This window comes from Pseudorasbora parva, chromosome 20, assembly GCF_024679245.1.
Source record: "Pseudorasbora parva isolate DD20220531a chromosome 20, ASM2467924v1, whole genome shotgun sequence".
In the NCBI taxonomy this organism is placed as follows: domain Eukaryota; kingdom Metazoa; phylum Chordata; class Actinopteri; order Cypriniformes; family Gobionidae; genus Pseudorasbora; species Pseudorasbora parva.
Genome location: NC_090191.1, coordinates 22,717,871 through 22,743,383, shown reverse-complemented (window position 1 = coordinate 22,743,383; position 25,513 = coordinate 22,717,871). Strand labels below are relative to the sequence as shown.

The following is a 25,513-nucleotide window of genomic DNA, read 5'->3' as shown; positions in this document are numbered from 1 at the left end:
TAATTACTTTTTTTGAGTAACTAACCCAACACTGGTGCTCACACACCAGTACATATATTTATACATGGACTTTTTGGAGTACCCTATAGATTCCCTATGGATTGTGCCTTAGATGCATGTATGGCATGGACTTTGTTTGGATTCATGGGGATTATATTAAAAAGGGGGAAGTGGCATGGCAATGTATTGATGCATTGATGAATGGAATGCAATATTTGATCAATGCAGTATGAATTGGCATTTGGTTTGGTGTATGGAAAATATGGCAAGACTGTGTTAGTTATATGTGTTTTGGCTCCGTTAAAAATATTGTGTTGGGTAATTGTTCTGCTTTTGGCATTAACAACTACAGGCCAAGATGTTATATTTAGATATGAACCTGAATAAAGATTTAAGTTAATTTATTCATTCTGTATTTTTAAAACATTATGGTTGAAATATATATGGAAATATTATGTTTAAAATTGTATGTGATGTTATGTGAATTGACTTGCTCCTCCTCCTTGACACGTCACTATGGCGCGGACGTGCAGGTCTTAACAGTGGATTACAGCTGTTTCACGAGTTCACACTTACATATAGTTTATAGAGAGTAAATTTAAATGCGTATTTGGCGTGCTGTCCGGGGGGAGGGCTTCGAGCTTGGACTTCGGCCCGAACCCAGATTACCTCCCCCGGATGTAAGTAGTGATTTGGAACTTAAAAGAGCAAAATGTGGAGAAGGGTTGGTGGAGGGATGCTGATAAACTGTCAACAAAATGGAGGTAAGACGGCTGCGTACATATACACCTCTTTTGTTGATCAGCTGAGTACTCTCCACCTGTGTCAATAATCTGAACGAGCTCCTCCCGAACCTTGTTTAATGAAAACATCATTTGGTAGACAGTTTAAGCCTAGTTTTAAACTCGTCGGGTCACTGCACTTTTCACACTGCATGACTATCTGGGGTAGCATTCAGTCACTGCTGTGTTCACACTGCACGATGGATCGGCGACAGAGGGGTTCACATTGCAGGACTTTACAGGAGGAACAATCGCAGACAACTCTCTCTCTCTCCGGTGAGAAAACTTCCCAACATTCCCAACCAAACACACGTGCAATGTGACAAGTAAACAACGCAAGATCACATCTGCGTAAGACCGGAGTTCTCGCGTGAGACTTGGAATTGCTATTAAAAATGATAAACTGCACAAAGTTTGCTCCAAAGTGTCTGTGCTCTGATTTGTGGAGAAAAAGAAAAAAAGATTATGGCGGAGGAGAGACAGAGGGAGCAAGGACTGTGTTCTGCAAAGAGAGTTTGAGGTAAATAAATAATTTTGTAATGTGCTGCTGCTGCGGCTGGACGCGCAAATGTTTGGCCATTGTTTCTGTTTGATAGAATTGTAAATGTATCTATTAAAATACTGATATTCTGCTCTATAACTCCTCCTTGAACCTCCCGCTGCCCTGTATCTCACTCTTTCATTGGCTGTCGGTCATCGCCGATGTAATTTTCAGTCAGAACACATTTCACACAGCAGGAGTTTCAATCGCCGACAGGTCCAGATATTTAGCATGCCAAATATCTCGCGAACGTCGGTGACTCGTCGGCGATTCTCTCTGATCGCGTCTTTGATTATTCACACTGCGTGATTGTCACTCGGGTGAACAAGCACCGTTTTGCCTATGATCTCGGGCATTTGTCGGCGATTCCGCAAAAATCGGGCAGTGTGAACTAGGCTTTAGTGTGTGGGCAGCAGTGTTGGGAGTAACGCGTTACAAAAGTAATGCATTACAGTAACTTAATTACAGTAATTACTTTTTGCTGTAATACTTTTTTGCTACATTACTAATCAATTTTCAGTAATATTTAACTCTGTAAATTTTCAATAGCGCTTGCGTTACAACGCAAAAAACAAATGCAACCCCCCCCCCCCCCACCAAAAAAACAAACAAAAAAACAGCATGACCACGAGACATTAAAGAGTGAAAAATGCAAGTTACCTTTTTGTGGTCAGTCAATATCCACGTGTGGTGGTGTCCAGGTTAGTAAATAAAGACTAAATGACAGCTTCTGATATATTTATATAGCGATTTAGGTAACACTTTATTTTGATAGTCCACTTTAGACATTCTACTGATTATTAGTAACTTTGCAGCTACATGTCAACTAACTGTCATTAGAGTATTTGTAGACTGTCTGATTAACATTTCCTAAAACTTTATTTTGTTGGTCCCCCAACAGACATTCTACTGACTATAAGTAACTTGGCAACTACAATTCAACTTATTCTACTAACCCAAACCCTAACGCCTAACCATAACCTACCAGTCTACTGACAGTCTACTAATACTCTAATGACAGTTAGTTGACATGTAGTTGCAAAGTTACTTATAGTTAGCAGAATGTCTAAAGTGGACTATCGAAATAAAGTATAACCGCAATTTATTTTAATTCCCTCTTGCTGGTGTACCTTTGTATTGTGTGACATAGTCCAGTGAAGGCGTGTCTAGGGCGGATTTTACAGGAGTGCTGTAGGCATGATTTCAGTCTCTATGCTCGTGCTGGCCAGTGGAAAAGCGGCTAAAGAAGGCTTAAAGGCTCTGTTGTTTCAAAGAATAGCACAACAGCGGCCACGTTGAAGAACGGATGAGGTGTGCGCGCAGTCAGCGGAGGCTCGCGCTGCGGAGCCAAACTATAAACCTATTTTTATACAGTCTATAGTATAAACAAGGCTTAATGGGTGAAGATGGCAGAAGAAGACTGTACATTTGTGAGATGGACGTATGCTCATTACTTAGAGTTTGTCAGAGATAAGGAGAAGAACGTAATATAGAAGAACGTAGCTAATAGTCAACATTTGTCAAATACAATCTTTGTCTAAACCAAAATAACAATCGATGTCGCGATAAACATCTCGTGCACTTTTTGCATGACATTTTTGTGTTGTGAACCTTGAATTTAAAGAGAATAAAATAATGACAACAATAAGAAAAGAACAAATGTGCATCTCGTCATGGCATTAAAGTTTACACACAGTTCTGTTGTGTCTATGAACAGACCCATTCCCATATTGCCACTTTACTACATCATATCTCCTCCTGATGGATGTGAAATGCTCCACTTAGCCTAAATTTTGTCATTTTAAAATGTTAAGTTCTACTACTGTAGTTATTTTGGTGAAAGTAAATCAAAAGTAATACAGGAGTAATGTAATGCATTACAATTCTGAGACAGTAATATTGTAATGTAAAGAATTACTTTTAAATAGCAGTAACAAGTCATATATAATGTATCACAGTTTGGAAGTAACTTGCACAACACTGGTGGACAGCAACAGTTTCTTCAATTGCATGCTGTGTTTTCTTGGAAAGTTTAATTTTGTATTTTTGTTTGAAGGTAAACTGGAGATTGTGATGAATAAACCATGGCTTTTTGTTGTTACGACTGCATCTCCGTGCGTGCTTTATGGACGTGTATCGGGAGAAACGTCACGGTTACGTATGTAACCCTCGTTCCCCGAGGAGGGAACGGAGACGTAACGTCAGCGACTGACGAATGGTAGTTTCGCTTAGAAGCCCCAATTTGTCAGTCACTGACATTACCAGGAATGACTGAACGAAAGGGAACTCCTCTGCTAACCTCAAAGGGTAACAAATGTTTTAAAGAAGATTAGCCTCAAAAGTTACAAACTCTTTCTCTGCCTCCCTACACTCATATTTTAGTGTGGTTAATTGGCCTTTTTTTAAAAACAGAAAACATTGTTTTAAACATTTCCGTATCAAGTTGGTACTGAAATTCTAAAAATGTAAGTTGAGGGGAATAGTAAACACCTCTGATTGGCCATTGTGCTCACACGCTAAACAAATATGTCTGTGATTGGTTATAATGATCAGTGCTTCAAAAACATGTTGTAAATAGGCTATAGGCTATACATCAATGAAACTCTTTACCAAGTGCTTACACAGATACACACGGAATCATTTGAAAGCAGGCCGATCATTGTAGCCAATCACAGACATATCTGATGAGTGCGTGAATACAATGGCCAATCAGAGGTGTTTACAATTCCGTTCAGCAGCACTCAAAGTATCACTTTTTTTTTAAAGTAAAAAAAATAATAATACTTTTGATAACACTTTCGTGAATTTTTCTTAAAATCGAGCTAGCCAAAATGTAGACTTCTGATAGGTTTGTGTGAGGAACTGTAAAATTAACAAATTTAAGTCATCCACTTTTCCTCCGTTCCAGCTCTCAAAGGTTATTCATGATCAAAATCATATACATTTAATTGTCAGAGAAGTATATGCCGAATTTAGGTTTTGTGACGCGCTCTAGAATGAATTTTTTGATTCAGAGTTTTGTGACTGTATGCAAATAATAGACCCTTTATATTTTTGGAATAACTTCTTACTCTTTTCTGTATAACCAAAAATCTTCCCGCTGTTATAAGGGAAAAAAGGGATCGCGTTGGCACCTCTGTCAAAAGGGTTAAATATGGCACGGCAGGTTTAACATCAATAATGCCAAACCAAGTCTTGTAACTCATTTCTTTTCTTCACAAAAAGCTATCAAATCGACTTGTATGTAATAATGTCCAAAATTTAATTAGAAGACTTTTGTCATTCTTGGAGCTTGATTGAACATCCATCCAAACATTCTGCTGAACTTCTCCTTTTGTGTTCCACGTATTCAAAAAAGTGTTTGGAGCAACATAAAGGTGAATGTATGATGATAATTTTTTGGTAAATTCCTGCATGGTGAACAGCAGAACAGTGACAGTGACGGAAGAGGTGTGTGGTGCCCTGTGTGCGTATAATCAGGCCCGTCTCTCCTCCTTAATAGGGGCAGGATGGGGCTATGCAACAGCTGCTGTCAAAACCAAATTATCCAGCCAGAAAGATGACCGACCCTGCCCTCTCAATCAACCCCCACACCGGCTCTCTGCTCTGGGTCGCGCTCGGCCCGGTGCCTCCCTCTCCTCTCTAGAGTGTTGGGGGTTTTGTACCTCACCTCTCCTCCCCTCCGTCTGTCACTTCATTTTCGAGAGTAATTCATTTTTCACACGGCTAAATTGTTCCACGTCGGAGGCTGACCCAGCTCTGTTCTAATCTACCGGGTTGACCCACGCTAACTCTGAGAGAGCGACTAAACAAAGATGCCAACTCATGTATGCACAGGCATACACGCGCAACCCTAATGTCTGGGCACACGCGTGAGAGTGTATGATTGCAAATGGGTCCAGTGTGTTAACTAGACAATTTGGTGTATGCATTAAACACCATGTAAACTCGTTCAACACAATAGCTCACGCAATTGCTCTGCTGACATATGTTCAATCGCTCAATTACTCGCTAACTGACTTGTATGATAGACTACATTACTTTTATTGGTCTCTTGTGTCGGTGGTTTTCACAAGGAATTAAAAACTATTCTCAAGAGAAGGAGAGTTTGACAGAATGAAAGAAGAGAGGTAGAAATATGAGTAAGGTCCATTTCTGGCCCACTTACACAGTCTGACTGACACGTAAGTGACTAGCCTAAGTTTGGTTTGTTTTTAGTGGCAGGTTTATATGAAATTGATTCAACCACAAAAATAAACCAACATGGACATAAATTCATTCAAATAATCCTACGCCTGTCACCAGGGATAGTTGTGGAATGGAATACACTAAAAAATAGTGGAAAATGTGAATTACCTTCAGGCTTCAATTTATGTCTGTCCAGAAGTAATAAGTACTGAGTATCTCACATACATAACCCATAAAATAAAGCATAATATACAGTTCGGTTTGTGTAGTTGACTTGCTACTAAGTGTTATTGTAGCCACAATTATTCTCTGAAAGTCTGGTAAAGCTCGTCAATTAAGGACGTATTGCTGGATAAGACAGTTAGAAGCCTGGCTGGCAATCCAACACCAATTGCCTAGATACCAACATCTAAAACATACAACTGTGTTAGTCTTTTCGAGAGGCTGCTAACTGCACAGCAAATAAGTGAAGGTAAGAGTTTAGCTCCCCCTCGCTAAATCTCCAGCGAGGAGGAGCGAATGTAATTTGGTCTTAATGGGTGAAGCTATAATATCCAACCACACTCTAACCCTATCCTAACCCTTCCCACTACTCTATCCCTCCAGGTAACACCCCATTACACGTCCAGAAGAGAGGAGCTGGTCGTCATTTGACTCAGTGAGCGAGTACCACTCGGGCCAGATTGACTAAACAGGGCAAATTAGCGTGAGGCTTTAGACGGCCTTTAAACGATTATGGACAGATGATCAACAGTAACGTAATTATCCAACATCATCAAAGGCGTCTGAGTTGAATTAGTTTAAATCCTAAAACAGAAAACTTGTTCGTATGTATTCACCTTCACTATTTCTTTCAGTAATGATGATCATATTGGTAAGTACTGTGTATCCTTAAATGCTTTTTTTTTTTTTACAATACCGGCAAAGATCGTTTACACTCTTCTTTTTCTTCTAACGTTACTTATTCCAGCGTGTGTGCCAAGTTTTTACAACAAAACCCACCAACTACTAGCCCAAAACAAGCCTATTAGCTTCTTGGGGGGATTCTCCAGAAAAAAACTGCATTTGGGGGGTAAAATATGTTTAATTTTTTGACAAGGTTGCCTGCTAAAATTTGCATTCCTGGGTATATATAGCATAATTGATGTCGCTTCAACCCGCGGACATGAAAAAACAAACAACTCATGGGAAAACCACAGACATGGCAACCGAGTGTAGTTGAGTTTTGTTGACATTTGACAACTAACGTTATGTGTCGCTCCGTTTCTCTGTTTGGTTATAGGTCTATCCAATTGAGGTCTTTCCTGGTTCGGTTGAAACACACCCTATAGTCACAGCCCAATGGAGCTCATATTCTGCCTAGAATTGAGTATGACCACATCAGGCTAGAAACTCCTACAAACACATATGCAATAATATCAGACGCAAAAATGACTTTGTCCACACCTTTTCAGTATTCATTTTTTACTGTGTCTTTAGTAAATCCTAATAGTATTTTTTTTTTTTTTTTTTTTACGCCAAATGAGGGTTTGCGTTGGCGCATGCTGTTAGTAAATCTGGCTCATGTTCTTTTCAGCAGGGCATTGTGGCGTTCTATAGTAAGCAACCAGAGGGAGCTCTTCTGTGTAAGATATGCATGACACAAAAAGTAGCTAGTATGATACATGTGAGTGAATACTAAAAAAGACATGCTTAGTTCCAGTCACTTTTGTTTCAAGATACTAAACATATTGAAGACAAGGATGGCTTTTGAGTTTGAGCAAACCCACTCTGTTCCTGCAAACACCAGGAGAAACGCGTATTTTGTTCAAAGCTTGGAATAAAACTTTCTATAATTTCTTGCTGGCCCTGGGAGAGGATCTAATGCTAGGAAGCGTGCTCTTCTGATTCACTGCCTCGGTGAACTTATTCTACACCCTGAAAGTGAGTCTACAGGGAGATGATAAGTACACTTCGGCTTTGAGTGCACTTCAGGACTTTTTCATACCTAAAGTTAATGTGGTTGCTGAACGTTACCGTATTCACTGATCTATGTGTATCGGCTGCAATGTGCAAATTCGACGCCATGGAGGACAAGATTCGCGATCAGTTGGTTGAAAATAATAATTCAACTCGCATCAGAGAACAGCTGCTACTGGGAAGTACCACTCGACCTTAAGAAAGCTGTGACTGTTGCACAGCAAATTGGAAAACCCCAAACCAATGATAGCATAATCGGACAACTCAGTACAAGCAGTTCAACACTATAACAGGCCCGACAGAGCAAAAGTCAACGCAATGTGCGAATATGTTCCAAATCCACCCGTGCACTTACCTATTACTGCTCTGGATCGAACCGACACACAGCTGATTTTCTTGGATGCCCTCCTAAGGATGTAGTTTGCACGACCTGTAAGAAAAAAAAAAGACATTATGTTAAGGCATATCATGGTAGCAAACTTGTGAGGGAAATTGCAGTGCCTGCAGTGTTAAATATTGAACATTTTGCTCATATCTGTGTCAAAATAATGTGTACAGTATGCATGTAAGCACAGGAAAAAAAATGATATTAGATACTGGATCAGCTGTGTCTATATTACCAATGTCCATTTACACAGGACGTCTCACTTTTAACAAAAAAAGAAAAAGAAAAAAAAGAGAGGCAGTCAGATAATCAGATGTGCCAGCATGTAACTATCCTACTGAGATGGTTTTGAGGCTCATATGCTAATGGGTCAGGCATTAATGTGGACCCAAAAGAAATACAATGGATATCTAGACTGTGATATGCGAGTGGAGTGGAATAATAGCTATTTCCCATCCCCTGTTAATGCATTCAGTAATCACTCCACTTCAAATTCACTCCGGGTTTTACATTTCCCTTGTCTCGCTCGCTCCCCGTTCGCTGGTGAGAAAAATCGGCTTAAGCATTCACATGGAAATACACAAAGGGTAATGAGGAAAAATGGTTCTTTAAACTATAACAAGATTTCTCAAACTCATATAAGGTTATAGACAAAAAATGGTTCTTTGGGGAAACAAAAACATCTTTTTTTTTAAATAATAGTTTTCTCTCAGTTTTAGCTGCATATATTATACTATATATATATATATATATATATATATATATATATATATATATATATATATATATATATATATATATATATATATATATATATATATATATATATATATATATATATATATATATATATCCCCTGTTAATGCAAATATATATATATATATATATATATATATATATATATATATATATATATATATATATATATATATATATATATATATATATATATATATACATATATATATATATGCTTAGTCTGTTATGCTGCTTGATATTGCAAACTGGGCTTTGCTATCACAATAATAAACTTTTTTTTTTTTTTTTTTGCAAATAGTTTTACAGTTTAGTGCAAATTGTTAAAGTGATAGTTAAGACAAAAATGAAAATCAACCCATAATTTACTAACCTCAAGCTATCCTAGTTGCATATGACATTCTTCTTTCAGACAAATACAATCAGAGATACATAAAATAGGTTATTAAAGACCTTCTGAAATGAATCGTTGGTAGCCTGGCTCCGCCCTCCTATGTACTTCCGCTCAATTTTCATTTTTCTTCCGTACTCCGTCTGGGATTGTGGTATATTCTCTGGTTTTCTCCGATCAAACTTTAACCGGTCCAATCAGCGAACAGAGGGAGTGACTGAGAACGATGCCATTGATGTTGTGTACTAGTTTCAGATGACATACGTCACAAATAAACATTAGCGATTGTTTATGGCATACACAGAGTGGCTCTGGGCAGATCCAATAGTTTTAAACTCCAACAAAGTACCCGCCTTCAAGGAAATTAACGCTTGTCAATGGAGAGAGGTCAGACTCTCTGTACATCATAAAGTAAAATATCTAGCTTCCAGGGGACCGTCCTTCCGTATTCAACTTACACAGAAAGTGTAGCACCTCTCGCAGTTCAAAATGCGTACGCTACATCCGACGTCTAGCTAGATATTTTACTTTATTATGTGTTAAATATGGATATTAATTATAATGCTTGAAAGAGCCAGGACATATTTTAATAACTGATTGTATTCGTCTGAAAGAAGAATGTCATATATTCCTAGGATGGCTTGAGTGTAGGCTTGCTGCAATAGTCGGTGTTGCCGGTGTGACATCACTGTCATTTAGATTTTTATAGTAATAAAATAATTTTGTTCAGTTAGAGAACAGACACTACAATTAAAAACTGAATGTGTCTGCTCAATACAGCGTAAGCCGAACAATAGCTGACAGACAAGATGATCGCAGAAGATTTGGTTTCAAAGCGAAATGTAAAGCACCTATTTAAGTGAGTTTGTCTCTGTACTGTTTTTTTGCTGTTTTTCATAATTTACATGTAATAAATAGGCTAATGAACCCATACTCCAAGCAACCCGTCCCCGGATTGTGTGCCAATCTAAAACGAAAGTAAAATGAGCACGGCTGCACATGTCATACACGTGTCCAGTCTGGCACATTTTCAATTCATGCCTATGGAAGTTTAACGTTATAGGAATTTATTGAAAACTCTCGCTTTGCTCTGCACCGCTCCATTATGAATGCCCAAGCGGCCGTGTCTCTGCACTCAACTGAATAGACCTAAAACCAATCAGAGCAACGTAGTGAGCGACACATTGTTGTCAACAGAATTCAACTGCATGCACACTGGAAAAAATAGAAGAAGAAAATGAGTTTAAACAACTGATATATATATATATATATATATATATATATATATATAGAGAGAGAGAGAGAGAGAGAGAGAGAGAGAGAGAGAGAGAGAGAGAGAGAGAGAGAGAGAGAGAGAGAGAGAAAGAGAGAGAGAAAGAGAGAGATATCAGTGGTGTAAATGATCTTTGCGGGTGTTGTAAAAATAATTTAAGGACACAGAGAGTACTTACCGACATGATCATCATTTTTGAGAGAAATAGTAAAGGTGAATACAAATGCAAAGAAGTTCTCCGTTTAGGATTAGAAAGAATTCAACCCAAGCGCACTTTTTCGACGAGAATGATTATGTTATGTTATCTGTCCATCATCGTATAAAGCCCATCCTGACAATCTGATTGGTCTGAACAGCTCTGGTTTGAGCAAAGTTGCTCCACAACGGATCAAGTCCAGACCAAACTTCCCAACCTCAAGTGTTGTGGGCGGGGCATCCAGTCTAGGGAAAAAGCTTACTTCCGCATTGAGAAATAAGGTTGATTAAAGCCAAGGTCACACTAGACATTACGACTGTCATAATATGATGTCAAACTCTGCAGTGTCTATTTTTTAAAAACCTTAATAGAACATAATAGTCTAAAATGTAAAAAATATACTATCTGCTCCACTCAATTTTTCCACTTTGCATCGCTCACATACTCTGATCTAGGCTGGGTAACATAAATTATACATGAATAAAATGCTCTGACAGTGGTTAAGAAAACATCTATATTCTATGGCCTGAGATCCTAATTTCATTCCCCACACACCTGCTTCATTTCTGAGGTTATCACTTGACAAGTTGTAAATCAGATAATCACTTTAAACTTTTCAAAATTCTAGTTTTTTCTCTAGATGATTCAAACAGACACACATACACAGAGATAAAAGTGAGTGGCATGCGAGTGGACCCAGGTTAATTACGGTTCATGATAGAAATCTTTAATGGTTGTCTATTAAAAGGTAATTAGAGGATGTGAGTGTGTCTGATAACTTATCTCGGCACCTTCGTCTGCCCCGGTCTCGCTCTCTCACACACACTCACATAAATGATCAGACTATAAAAAGAGGTGAAAAGCAGTGGAAAGGAATTTAATGTTTTTGACAGGACAGTAAAACCTGCATTTGACATGCATATATCTAAAAGTAATGTTATAGAAACAATTCTTTCTTTCAATCTTTGTCTTGCTTTTCTCTTTCTCTCATATAAATTTTTTATCTGCTCACTGGGAGTCTCATGTTTTATTGAGGCTCTCGGTGTCATCCACCAGGATGTTTAACATTATGAACCATCTTTTATATATGATGGACAATCAATAGCCAACCTCACTACATTACACATACTACAGAATAACAGACACAGTCCCTCTGGTTAGTATCTGTCAAAGCAGGATGGAAAGTAGGATAATATGCTCAATTGACATTTTTTGCGAACCTTTTCAGAAGGGGATCATTAAAAGGTAATATGTCAAGGCATTAGGGTGGATAAACTTTACTAAAAAAACATTGGGTGTTAAAGACAAAATGCTGTAGTGTGACCATATATAATATATTTGAATTGTGCATTGTCTCTTAGAAGTTGGCACAAAATAAAGAAAAAAAGAAGAAAAGTTTTTTTTTTACATGTAGAAAAGTAAGGGAAATTGACCTCAGAGCTTTCTGTATTTATATAAAAAGGTCTTAAAATGGACTTAAAGGGTTATCAATCAAACCACAAAAAGCATTTTAGTCATTTTAAGAGGGCCTGAGATCATGAATCGTCGACAATACATTTTGGTCCAAAAATAACAAAAAATATGACTTTATTCAGCATTGTCTTCTCTTCCGCGTTTGTTTTCAAACCTCAAATAAAGAATCAAACGGTCGTGAATCAGCGTATTGATTCGTGATTCATATCACCAATGTCACATGATTTCAGCAGTTTGCCAGTTTGACACGCAATCCGAATCTTGAATCATGACCGCAACTAACCCAACTCCTACCCTAAACCTACCCATATCTAAACAATATAAAACACATAACAGGCAAATAAATGTACAGTCACAAGTATTTATTGCAAAAACGGACCAAAACAGTATAAAAGTATTAACTCATGTTGCATTCCAAGTCTTCTGAAGTCATACGATGTCTTCATGTCAAGAACAGAGTTGATCTTTGTTTGTCTTGATGTTTGATCTTGATGTTTTATTTGCTGAAATTATGATCCCGCTTCCCCGTGAACGAACTCATTCATATCTCATTCAAATGATTCAAACGACTCTTGAGCATGACGCAATCAGTCACAAGACACACGAGAGCCAAAGACATTTTACAATCAATGCTGACGTAATGACGCAATTGGTCACAAGACATTCGAAAGCCAATGCAATTTAACTATGAAATCTCACGTAACGGGCAGCAATATCTGAAATTTGATCTGTTCATGATCTTCGGCGGATGGAGATGCTGATCGCTTTTGGCGATTTTCGTTTGGCCTCGGAAAACTTGGATTATTTAACTTTTTGAATAACTCGTGGATGCAGACATATGTTATATCCTGTGTTTTATATCATGTTCACACAAATGGGTAGGTTTAGGGATGGGATGGGGTTGGGTTACATGTTAAGCATGTCTAAATAGCGTAAATAAAATAAATGTAAATAAAATTATGCTTGCTGATTAAATTGAAAAACACACTCCAACATGTCATAATGGCAAAATCATAAACTAATTCAATTTCACCATGACGATAACATTCCCAATACCCAGTGCGTCTGTGTATGACGCCAAAGGTTTCTTACTGAAATGAATGGAACACCCAGCGTGTCGAAACATGAGGCCTTGGGGTACCTTTTGCATCTTAATTGTGACGCGGAAGGCAAGTGACCATGCTTCAGAGTTCTATAGAAGTCTATTGGACTACCCTGCACGTCGAAAATTGACGATAAAGGTACGCCCAGTTCGTTGAAAAGTGACGACAAGGGGTCCGGGTCAAGCGTCCATATGTGATTAGTTGGGTGTGAGAATGTGTTGTCACTTACATTCAAAGGACAGAAAGGCCTCGGACTAAATCTAAAATATCTTAAACTGTGTTCTGAGGATGAACAGAGATCTTACAGGAGTGGAACGACATTGGGGTGAGTCATTAATTAAATAAATTTCATTTTGGGGTGAACTAACCCTTTAAATTGAGCAATTTCAATTGAATTGAAAATACATCACCATATGAAACAGTTTAAAAATCTTCTACATCATTTACATTTATCAAGTTAGCAGTGCTTTAACTAAAACAACTTACAAATGGAGGTGAACAAAAGATACTGACATACCCTGACTGGCAATCTTGGCATGGGCAGTACGGTCGACAGGATGTGTGATTCGCTGGCTGAAATCTGGATCCTGACCAGGCCTTCTTCCAGACCACCTATATCACAGCATATATGGTCGGATGCCAAATCGTATTGATTTCTGGGGTGGGATAGATTCAAAATCTACTGCTCCAACACATACTGTTTGGGATTCAAGAAGTGCCCTTCAATTGGCTTGGATGTTGCCATAGATTATTAAGTGTATGGCTTCAAGTCCATCGAATGTCACAAATCGATCCTGATATATGATATGTTGCCTTTACTGAAGCCAATTCTAATCCTGAGATATGACTGCAAAATTGTGGAAACTGTTCAGTTTTGTAGGACCGGGCATTCTTCCAGACCACTGGGGTAAGACGGCATATCTGGTCTTGTGGATGTTAAATCATATTGTTTTCTGGGCTGGGATTGACTCGGAATTACTGCTCCTGATCCTGTTTGTCATTCAAGAAGTGCCTGAGGACCTCGATAAAGGCTATCTGAAAGGTGTTTCAGCGCTAAAGAGGACGAAAGACAACAAACTCCTCTCTACTGAATCATTAGCATGTTTAGGACATCATTGAATAAATCAAGTGGGTTGTGCCTTTGGGTTCTATGGTGACAGGGTTTATTCAGGAGGTTCTTATTCTTGGTACTAATTCAGAATATTCTTTTTGAGCCTTTGACTCTTGCTGAGACCCCAAGTCTTCCAAACAGGCCAGCAGAACATTTAACGAAAAAATGGACTGAGCCATCTGCAACTTATCCAGTCCACTAGCTAGGCAATGAAGGCCAAGGTAAACATCAAGATAGTGGAACAGCACTCATCCTCTTTAAAAAGCTGAAATAGCTAAACAGCCAATTCCACGATATATCCTAGCAAATATCTCAGTAGGTCACTAGATCTATATGACATCATCAAAACTTCAAGAGCCAGTGTCAAACGGAATTCATACCATGTACCAGGAGCTTGCAGGCAGGTAGAAACAAGAAAGCTGGAAGACTGAAATAGCTGGACATCAGAGGCCGAAACCACTGTCTTGAATTTTGTCTTGAAGGTACTGGAAGAGCTCCATATGCCTGGAATTACTGCCATCCCAAAAAGGGTGCCACCTCACATCATCAGAACCACTATCTGGGGGCCTTTGCTAATGCAGACTGACAACAAGAAACTTGTACAAGCTTCTCTGGTTGGCAGGTTATTAGTAGTGATTGTGCCCAGTTTCCACTCTGTATCATGTCCTCTTTCACATGTGGTAAGATGATATGAAAGGACAGCTGGAAAAATAGTCCCCACACCTGAGGTGGTCCATGGATTCTGCACCTCACCAGGGCTGTATTTTCCAGTGGGATCTACGTTTGGCTGATTAGCTTCGACAGTTAACCCCTGCTGGTAGATACTGTAACCACGCCATTGAGAGCGCCACTGAGGTAAGTTCCCAGGTGACACTCTGGATTGTCAAAAATAAATTATACGATTAGTTCAGATCTGTGACTACAACACAACCCTCTTTCCTGGAATGGAGGTGTAGATCTCTTTCAAAGCAACTGGCGCTTGCTGACGCAGCATCTCGTTCCCTTTTCAGGGAACTGGGGTTACAACCCGAGGCGTCCCCTTTCAAGGGGAACTAAACACTGCGTAATTTGCTGACGCAGCATCTCATTCCCCTCTCAGGGTATCGGGGTTACATACATAAACCGAGACATTCTACTACATCTACATCCCCCTGAACACCAAAGATGCCCCTTCTCATGAACTTTCAACTTTTGCTCCACCTTAACAGTTATTGTAACATAAACAAAACCAAATCCCAACTTTTTCAATTGAAAACCATAACAACAAAGCAACAAACACAAGATAAAGCTATAAAAAAATAATAATAAAAAAGATAAAGAGCTCATCTTGGCACAATATAAATGTGTAAATAAATGTGTTTGTCTGCAGCAAAATACATTTTTAAGAAAGTCGAACACAATGGCTTAGTAGTAGGACACGTGGGTTTAAGACAAGCATTATGTTTCCATCTTATCATTTTTCCTTATTTTCTGTCATATCTTCAACTGGCTCTATATATATATATAAAAAATAAGTAATTACAGTCTTTCATATTTTTCCAGCCAGTTTTTTCCTCTTCTTTTTATCTTTTTGTTTTTGTTTTCAGTCTTTGAATGTTAATAGTTTTTGAGGTTGATTTGTCGCTGTCATATTGCAACATTTATTTTTAGCTACTTCATAGAAATATTGCCCTAGAAAGCATCAAGACTATTTTCTGCATTTGTGGATTTTGATTGTCTTTTAAGTACCTTATGTGACACTCAGATACACAGAATAATCAGAGGATATATTTCCTCACCTCCTGTATTCACTGATTTCCTGATACTAAGATAACTATAATCAGACGTAAACATCAGACATGTTTCCACAGTGCCATACTGAATAAGATGAATTATGGGTTGTCAGTGCATTTGGCCCATGTTAATGCTCATATATCGTTGCATCTGTGTGTGTGTGTGTGTGTGTGTGTGTGTGTGTGTGTGTGTGTGTGTGTGTGTGTTTGTGTGAGAGAGAGAGAGAGAGAGAGAGAGAGAGAGGGGGGTATATTAGTGCTGGGCTACGATTAAAATGTTTAATCGGGATTAATCGCGTGATTTTCTGTGATTAATCGCAATCAAATTAAATTAAATTACATTGGTGCATATATTGATTCTGTAGTAATATTCTCATCAGTGTTCTGTCAGCTTTTACATAGGCCTACTTAAATCTGCATATTTGTAATATTCACCCCAGGGTGTTATTTAATTTTATCAAGGCCATTTAAAAAAAAAAATCTTATTAAATATATGCATCATCTTTCATGTTAAATTCTTCCATTTGATTAATAAATTCAGTTATAATAGTAAAAACACTATAGGCTGTTACCAATCAAATTAAATAATCTAAACTGCAAAAAAAATACAGCTGCAATAAATAATGTTATAAGATTGATGTTCTAAATAAAACATGCAATCATACTTTTAAACATAACTGCCAATAGGGGGCAGTAAGAGATCGTCTTCATAAGTGAGTCATTGAGTCGTTCATTCAAATGATTCATTCAAAACGCTGAATCATTTAGTAAAAAAACACTGCGCTGAGTGTTGCTTTCTTTTGGAACTATTTTCGTTGTGAAATCATGGGTGAAATGGAACAAAAAAAGGTCGTTTGAATCTAAAATTTGAGTAACTTAATATTAATTAGGCTACTTGTTTATTGAACTAGGCTACACCATTCATGCTACAAAATTTATGATTGCAAAGTCGACTTGTGTTATTAACAATATGATAAATCATAAATATCAACAACTACAAAAAGCTCAGTTTTACCCCAGTATGTTTATTCTGTGAGTTTATATTGCTGCTCACTTGTTTTGATTTCTCCACGAATGTCTTTCACAAAGAGACAGGCAGCGCGAGCCTCAACGCAACTTAACGTACCAGAGGCAGAGATACATTCATCAATTGCTGTTTACATTGAATATAATAAAAAGAACAACAAACAAAATATGAATCATTCTCGCGTTTCTGGTTATTTTAATATTTTATTTGTCCCAGACAAAGAATGTCAAGCCCTTGGCTTACAGACATCACTGTATTCTCCTGTGAACATGGTTTGTTTATGTATATATATATACATATGAACACCTGTTCAATTTCTCATTAATGCAATTATCTAATCAACCAATCACATTGCAGTTGCTTCAATGCATTTAGGGGTGTGGTCCTGGTCAATACAATCTCCTGAACTCCAAACTGAATGTCAGAATGGGAAAGAAAGGTGATATAAGCAATTTTGAGCGTGGCATGGTTGTTGGTGCCAGACGGGCCGGTCTGAGTATTTCACAATCAATTCAGTTACTGGGATTTTCATTTTCACTTTTCTAGGGTTTACAAAGAATGGTGTGGAAAAAAAATCCAGTACGTGGCAGTCCTTTTGGCAAAAATGCTTTGTTGAGGCTAGAGGTCAGAGGAGAATGAGCCGACTGATTAAAGTTGATAGAAGAGCAACTTTGACTGAAATAACCACTTTACAACCGAGGTATGCAGCAAAGCATTTGTGAAGCCACAACACGCACAACCTTAAGACGGATGGGCAACAACAGCAGAAGACCCCACCAGGTACCACTCATCTCCACTACAATTAGGAAAAAGAGGCTACAATTGTGCACAAGCTCACCAAAATTGGACAGTTGAAGACTGGAAAAACCTGCCTGGTCTCATGAGTCTCGATTTCTGTTGAGACATTCAGATGGTAGAGTCAGAATTTGGCATAAACAGAATGAGAACATGGATCCATCATGCCTTGTTACCACTGTGCAGGCTGGTGATGGTGGTGTAATGGTGTGGAGGATGTTTTCTATGTACACTTTAGGCCCCTTAGTGCCAATTGGGCATCATTTAAATGCCACGGCCTACCTGAGCATTGTTTCTGACCATGTCCATCCCTTTATGAGCACCATGTACCCATCCTCTGATGGCTACTTCCAGCAGGATAATGCACCATGTCACAAAGCTCGAATCATTTCAAATTGGTTTCTTGAACATGACAATGAGTTCACTGTACTAAAATGACCCCCACAGTCACCAGCTCTCAACCCAATAGAGCATCTTTGTGATGTGGTGTAACGGGAGCTTCGTGCCCTGGATGTGCATCCCACAAATCTCCATCAACTGCAAGATGCTATCCTATCAATATGGGCCAACATTTCTAAAGAATGCTTTCAGCACCTTGTTGAATCAATGCCACGTTTAATTAAGGCAGTTCTGAAGGCGAAAGGGGGCCAAACACAGTATTAGTATGGTGTTCCTAATAATCCTTTAGGTATCTTATAATAGAGCGGATTTAATTACAAGTAATCTGTTTTTCTCTCTCTCTCCCTCTCTCTCTCCCTCTCTCTCTCTCTCTCTCTCTCTCTCTCTCTCTCTCTCTCTCTCTCTCTCTCTCTCTCTCTCTCTCTCTCTCTCTCTCTCTCTCTCTCTCTCTCTCTCTCTCTCTCTCTCTCTCTCTCTCTCTCTCTCTCTCTCTCTCTCTCTCTCTCTCATAATTAATTGGTTTGTGTTGATAAGTTGTGTGGACACTCAGTGGAATATAACAGTTATTTATATCCATTTAATAGCCATGGACAGATGTCGAAATGCAAACATGGAACTGCAAATGCATGCAATCATTTAAAAACAAATGGCGTTGCTGTTTTTATCCACTTTTTTTTATCACAACTTCATTCTGGCATTCTGGAGAGTTTAAAGAGCAATGTGCCAATTTAGTTGTAAAAAAAGGTTGTCTTAATCATCTTCTGAGCAGTGAGACTATTTAGAACAGTCACAGATGTAATTCCTAATGAATTTTGACTAGGTAAAAAGTACATTTGTAGGTTTACAAGTTTTGCAGAGGCACGAGTTGAAATATTAGTAATAACTTTACAGAGAGAGGGAAAAAGCAATTCGATCACTAGAGTCTCATATTAATGCATGCAATATTTAAGTCAAGCTACAGTTTTGAAACAATACATCTAATATGGTTTGTTTTTTAACATTTTCTAATTCCAGGTGTATCTAAGTGCATGCATTTTGACCCCCCCCCCCCCCCCCCATCTCTCTTAATGTCCTCTACATCCCACGACTGCCACCAGTAGCAATGTTACCATGGCAACTGTCTCCGTTGGTATGCCTCCTTCCTGGCGCTTGTACTGGAGTGGCGATAACAGGCTTGGCAAACTCTGTCCCACCAAACAACCGAGTTTATCAGAAAGCACAGAGGGCCGAGAAAAAAGCTACTGCTTATGTAATCCAGACGTTTTAATGATGGAATCTATAAAGGGATATCTGTTACATAAAATAACGGATTTGGTTCTCCGAGCAGGCCCACACACACAAGCATTTACTAAGATTTCTAAATAGAGACTATAGGTTTTTCTTGAAGCTACAGTGTAGCGTGTAAGTGATTCTGTAAGATTGCTGATTCAAAAAATCTAAAGGTATTTCAGCCAATGCAATAGTTGGACTCAACAGATGGACCACACAACAGAAATTCATTCAAAAGATCCATTAAAAGCACAAGGACATTTTTTCTCCCCACGTAAACACACACAAACAAACTCAAGCATTATCCATTCTAGTTGTTTTAGACCCAGTTGTGACTTTCTGCACCTTAGAAAACCGTCTGCTTAACAGAAAGGCCCAGAGAGGTTATTAAAAGGTAACACCGGGTTACTGGTGGCACTGTCTCTCATCATGACCCAGCGCAGTAACCTCTGACAGCCATGTGATCCAAATATTAAGTCCTATAAAACCCTCAAAGCAAGCTAGGTCAAGACCACAACCTGAAGAACAACAGCAGGAGACAGAAACAGAAAGAAAGAAAGCGTAGACCTTAATTCTGAGTTGCTAGACTGTGGGCAGAAGTTAAAAGCGTGTGCATGAAAGGTGTCGAAATGGAATTCACTATAACACAGTAGCCGCAGGGCCCATTAAAATCAGGTTTGAGTCACACACAACAGGACAGAGTGTCTTTTATAAGAAAGTCAACTGTGAGCTTTAGATGTGAGGCACAATGAATGAACCAGACACACTTATAGTCGTGTTAGTCATGATTAATCAAAAATTCTAAAACATACTTAAGCTATGCAAGCTGAAAAAATATAAATATTCGTTTTGGCCATTCATTTACACAATATCAGCCTTTTGGGGGCCTGGTAACGTAAAACTTTTGAAACAGGGTTTCAAAGTGCAAGTTTTTGAAAACGATACTGTTATCATCTCCTTATAAGCTACAAAAACTGTGAAGTCATGAGGATACCTATTACATGTTCAGTTTATAGGCATGCAAAGGTTCTTTGTGACATTGCCAACTACTGGGAGGACATGCGTAATACAGCGTTTTTTATTGTTTTCACGGATCCATGTGAACGGGGGTGATTTTGACAAGTTGCTGTCTTTACACACACACGCACGCACACACGCACGCACGCACGCACGCACGCACGCACGCACGCACGCACGCACACACACACAAACTTTTTCCGTATTTAGTACATCATTGTCTTATTCAGCTTCCTGTGTTAGTTTATGCTTTCTATTGTCCCTGTTTATTAGTTGCCATGCTGGTTTATTATTTGCCCTCATAGGTTACACCTTGTCTTGTCTCTTGTTAATTATCTCTTTTAGTTCAGTCATTCCCTGTGTATATTATAGCCCTCATTTTCAGTTGTTCTTTGTTTATTATTGTCTGTGATTGCTGGCTTTTCTGTTTGTGAAGAGGTAGTTCTGAGATACCGGAGTGTTTTGTTATTTAGATTTTGTAATTAATAAAAACTGCGGCACATAGATCCAATTTTTTTCATCATTTGCCTCAATCTGTGCTGACACAAATATTCACGTCACAACTCAGGATAAGTCCCCAGCTAGTAGTGCTATTGAGCACACCAAGATTAAATGCTTGCATATGGTGATTTTCAAAATACAAAAGTCCTATATTGTTCACAATTAAAGTCAAATAAAATTTGATACAAAAGAAAAGCATAATACAAAACAAACAAACAAAAACGGCCACAGAAGCATATGTTAACTAACAGAAGATATTTGTGATTACATTGGTATACAACATATTCACATTGATGCGACATCCTGCGCAACGGAGTTCAAGGTAAACTAGAAAAATTCTTCAGAACAGAAAAGAAACATAAATGAGAGTACGGCAGGTGAAAAAGAATGAGCGAAAACTAGAAAGCAGAAGAGTTCAACTCAGGAAAAAATGAATGAGAAAAAAAAGGTCAGAAGGAGATAAATAAATAAAGACTGTAAGAGCATGTGAGTGAAAGGGAAGAGTGAGGAAAAAGGGAGAGGGATTTCTCATTCTCTCCATTTTTAATTGTGCACATTTGTGGCTGTCGTGTCCAAGTCTATAATTTGGAGCAATTCATCAAATGACCATAATCAGTTTTAATCTGGACCCCTGTAAAGCCAAATTACCTCTTCAGCTGCTCTGAAGAGCCATAACAGTCAGTCCACAGTCCACATCTCCCTCTGACGCACGCGCGCACGCACACAGAGAGAGAGAGAGAGAGAGAGAGAGAGAGAGAGAGAGAGAGAGAGAGAGAGAGAGAGAGAGAGAGAGAGAGAGAGAGAGAGAGAGAGAGAGCAGAATGATAACTTACGAAGGGTCTGTCTATATTTCAGTCCCCTTGTTTAACACAGTTAACATTCACCATTTAACAGACACACAGACGCTTGTTCTGGTGTCCAATCTGGAAGAAAAAAATGCTCTGGAGTGGCCCCAAAAAGCCTGGAAGAGGCAATAGGGCGGAATAATGTGTAAACCAACAATTTTGAAAACAGCAATGCCAAATGCAGTGATGCAAAAGGCATTAAGTTGAGATTGCGTAGCCATCACATTGAGATCACATAGACATCCTGTTCGCTTAATTCGGTAACACTTTACAATATGAGTTATTAATTACCAAATGAACTAATGATGAACTGCACTTATAATGCCTTTATTTATTTTTGTTAATGTTAATTTCAACATTTACTTATGCATTATTAAAATCGTCTTAACATTAGTTAATGCACTGTGAACTAACATGATCAAACCATGAAAAGCTGTATTTTTATTAACTAACGTTAACAAAGATTAACTAACGCGAAACAGAGCTTAGTTCATGTTAACTAATGCATTAACTAATGTTAACTGATACAACCTTATTGTAAAGTGTTATCCTTAATTTTCCCCATCCATCTTTACTAAAATAAAGTAATCTATAAATGTTGTTAGTGCACACTGCAAAAACAAGTTTTTAATGAGTTTTTAATTAGCCAAAAAATAATTTAGGGAAGACAAAATTTACTTTTAAAGCAAGTGTAAGATATTAAGACTTGTTATAGATTGCATCTTAGCCCTGCTGGAGAAATGTGAGGAGATCTCAGGAGTACAACTGGGGATCCACAAAAGAAAGTTCCATGGCATAACTTGGTATACAGGTGTGTACGTCACGGTGTCATCGGGCTCCCCTATCACACATATCCAGAGCTCACTCTCACCAGAATTCTAAACACCTGCACCTGTCCCTCACCAAACACACATAAGAGCACACACTTCTCAGTCACTCATCGTCTGGTCTCCAATGTGGATTACCCACTCCTTACCTGCTTTACTTACCTGAAGTTGTCTCTTGTGGATTTCAAGTTATACTCTTGAGATTTCCTCATCTTACCTACATGTGCTTCCTGGCCTGTGCCAACCACCATTTCGATGACAATCCTGTCTCTGAGTTTTGTACATGTATATACATATATACCAATCAGGCATAAAATAATGACCACCTTCCTAATATTGCGATGCACTTTTTCTGCCAAAACAGCCCTGACCTGTCAAGGCATGGACTCCACTAGAACCTGAAGGTGTGCTGTGGTATCTGGCACCAAGATGTTAGCAACAAACCTTTAAGTCATGTATGTTGTGAGGTGGGGCCTCCATTGATTGGACTTGTTTGTTCAGCAGATCCCACAGATACTCAATTGTTTTCAAATCATACTCAAACCATTTCTAAATCTAAATTCTAAATTTTTGCTTTGTGGCAGGGTGCATTATCCTGCTGAAAGAGACCACATCCACCAGGGAATATTGTTTCCATGAAAGGGTGTACACGGTCTGCAACAATGCTTAGGTAGGTGGTATGTGTCAAAGTAACATCCACATGGATGGCAGGACCCAAGCTTTCCAAGAAGAACATTGACCAAAGCATCACACTGCATCTGCCGTCTTGCCTTCTTCCTATCGTGCATCCTGGTGCCATGTGTTCTCCAGGTAAGCGATGCAGCCGGCCATCCATGTGATGTTAAAGAAAATGTGATTCATCAGACCAGGCCACCTTCTTCTTTCTTGGCCGTGACCATGACCATGTCGCTGGTTCACCACCAGTGTTGGGTAAGTTACTCTTAAAAAGTAAATAATTACTAGTTACTAATTACATCTTCAATCGTGCAATTAGATTACTGTACAAATGACTCTCTCCAAAAAGTATTTAATTGCTTATTACTAATTACTTTTTAAATTCTATATCAACCTTGAGTTAAGCAATTCAAGGCTAGACATGAAACGGCTCTTTTAATTCATTCAAATAAATAATATAAAACAAAATCAATAAAACAATACCTTTGCCCATTTCTCCTGCTTCTAACACATCAACTTTTAAGACAAAATGTTCACTTGCTGCCTAAATATCCCACCCACTAACCGTGATGAGAATATAATCAGTGTTATTCACTTCACTTGTCAGTGGTGTCATGGTCTGGGAACAGCCTATTCGTTCAGAAATTTCTTTCTGTGTCTTACCCTCTCGCTTGAGGGTGTCAATGATTGCGGTTTTGAGTAATGAACCAGGCTGGGAGTTTTTAAAAGCCTCAGGAATCTTTTGCAGGTGTTTAGAGTTAATTAGTTGATTCAGATGATTAGGCTAATAGCTCGTTTAGAGAACCGTTTCATGATATGCTAATTTTTGAGATTTTTTGAGAGGGAATTTGGGGTTTTCATGAGCTGTGATCCAAAATCATCAGTATTAAAACAATAAAAGACCTGAAATATTTCAGTTGCTGTGCAATGAATCTAAAATATATGAAAGTTTAATTTGTATCATTACATTATGAAAAATAATGAACTTTTATCACATATGCTAATTTTTTTCAGAAGGACCTATCTATATATACACACACACAAACCTAAAGGATTCTAAATTAAGTTCTGGGTAAATATTTCACCCTCAAAACATCCCTGCTCTCAAAGTAGTACTTTTTAAAGTTCAGGAACTTTCGGGGTTGGGACTTAAGCCCCGTTTCCACCAAAATTACCTGGAACAATTTGTACCAGGAACTTTTTTACAGGAACTTTTCTCCCCCCCCCCAGACCTGCAACTGTCTGCGTTTCAACCGCGATCTAAAGTTCCGAGAAGATTAGGCAGATTAGTCCGGTGATGTAGGACTGCGCGCGGCTGCTCCTCCAAGTCAGTGACAACGGACAGCAATCATTTTTTGTGTGTACCGATTGAAAGATTTAGTGGACTATTTACATGAGACGTTATCTAAACCGATCTGGTGGTGATGACTTTCAATCGCAATCATTTTGTGACATGCAGTTTGTCTGCCGCATCAAAAATGTCAACGCTGTTTTCTCCAGCAGCTGGAATGTGTTAACTGTGGCCATAGCAACTCTTAATGGCCACCAGGACTAATACAGTATTATATAATAGCTATTTATTTGTTGTAAAGTGTAATAATCATCTCAGAAAATTCTTCTGTCAGGCGCAGTTAAAGTAAAAACTGCCTGGGGCAATAAATGCTGTGTCATTACTCCAACATTATCTTCATAACTTATGAAATAAAAAGTTTACCCCTCAGAAAAATTAACTTTCCTCTCTTGTCAACATGAGCGCGGCGCGCGCTGTCACGTCATGTAAGGAAGCACACTTAAAAGTAATCGGTCAGGTCATTTACATGGTGATTTTTTTTTAATAACGAGTATGGAAGAGATTCAAGCTGTGCTGCTTTTCGCGGTGCTGGTTATGTATAGGTTTACTAAGAGGTAATTAACAACAACAGAAAAGAGCACTAATATGCAAATTTAGCAGCATGCAGCATATTCAGAAAGCTTGTAAAGCTAGAATTTAAATGACAATGTATATTATTATCAGCTATTACAGACATTGCACGTGAGATGGCTGAGATGAACGCTCGCCATCAGACAGAGAGCAAGACTGATATTTACTGAACGTAGACCGAACCTCGCAAAAGACTTTTAAAAATGCCGGTTGAAATAAAATGCTAAACCAATCAGCATGTTCAGCACCCAAGTCCCGCCCTCGAAAGTTCCTGAGCTTTGAAAAAGTTCTACCTCGCGAGCAGGGC

The 25,513-nt window shown here is 38.5% G+C and overlaps 1 long non-coding RNA gene across 2 annotated transcripts in view; it reads right to left on the bottom strand.

The window, feature by feature from the left end:
* Nucleotides 1–25,513, bottom strand: part of LOC137049645 (uncharacterized) — a 414,587-nt gene that overhangs the window by 62,891 nt on the left and 326,183 nt on the right. For both annotated transcript variants that reach the window (XR_010899665.1, XR_010899664.1), the window contains one exon: nt 7,826–7,900. This is a non-coding gene — a long non-coding RNA (uncharacterized lncRNA). The remainder of the gene's footprint in view (nt 1–7,825; nt 7,901–25,513) is intronic.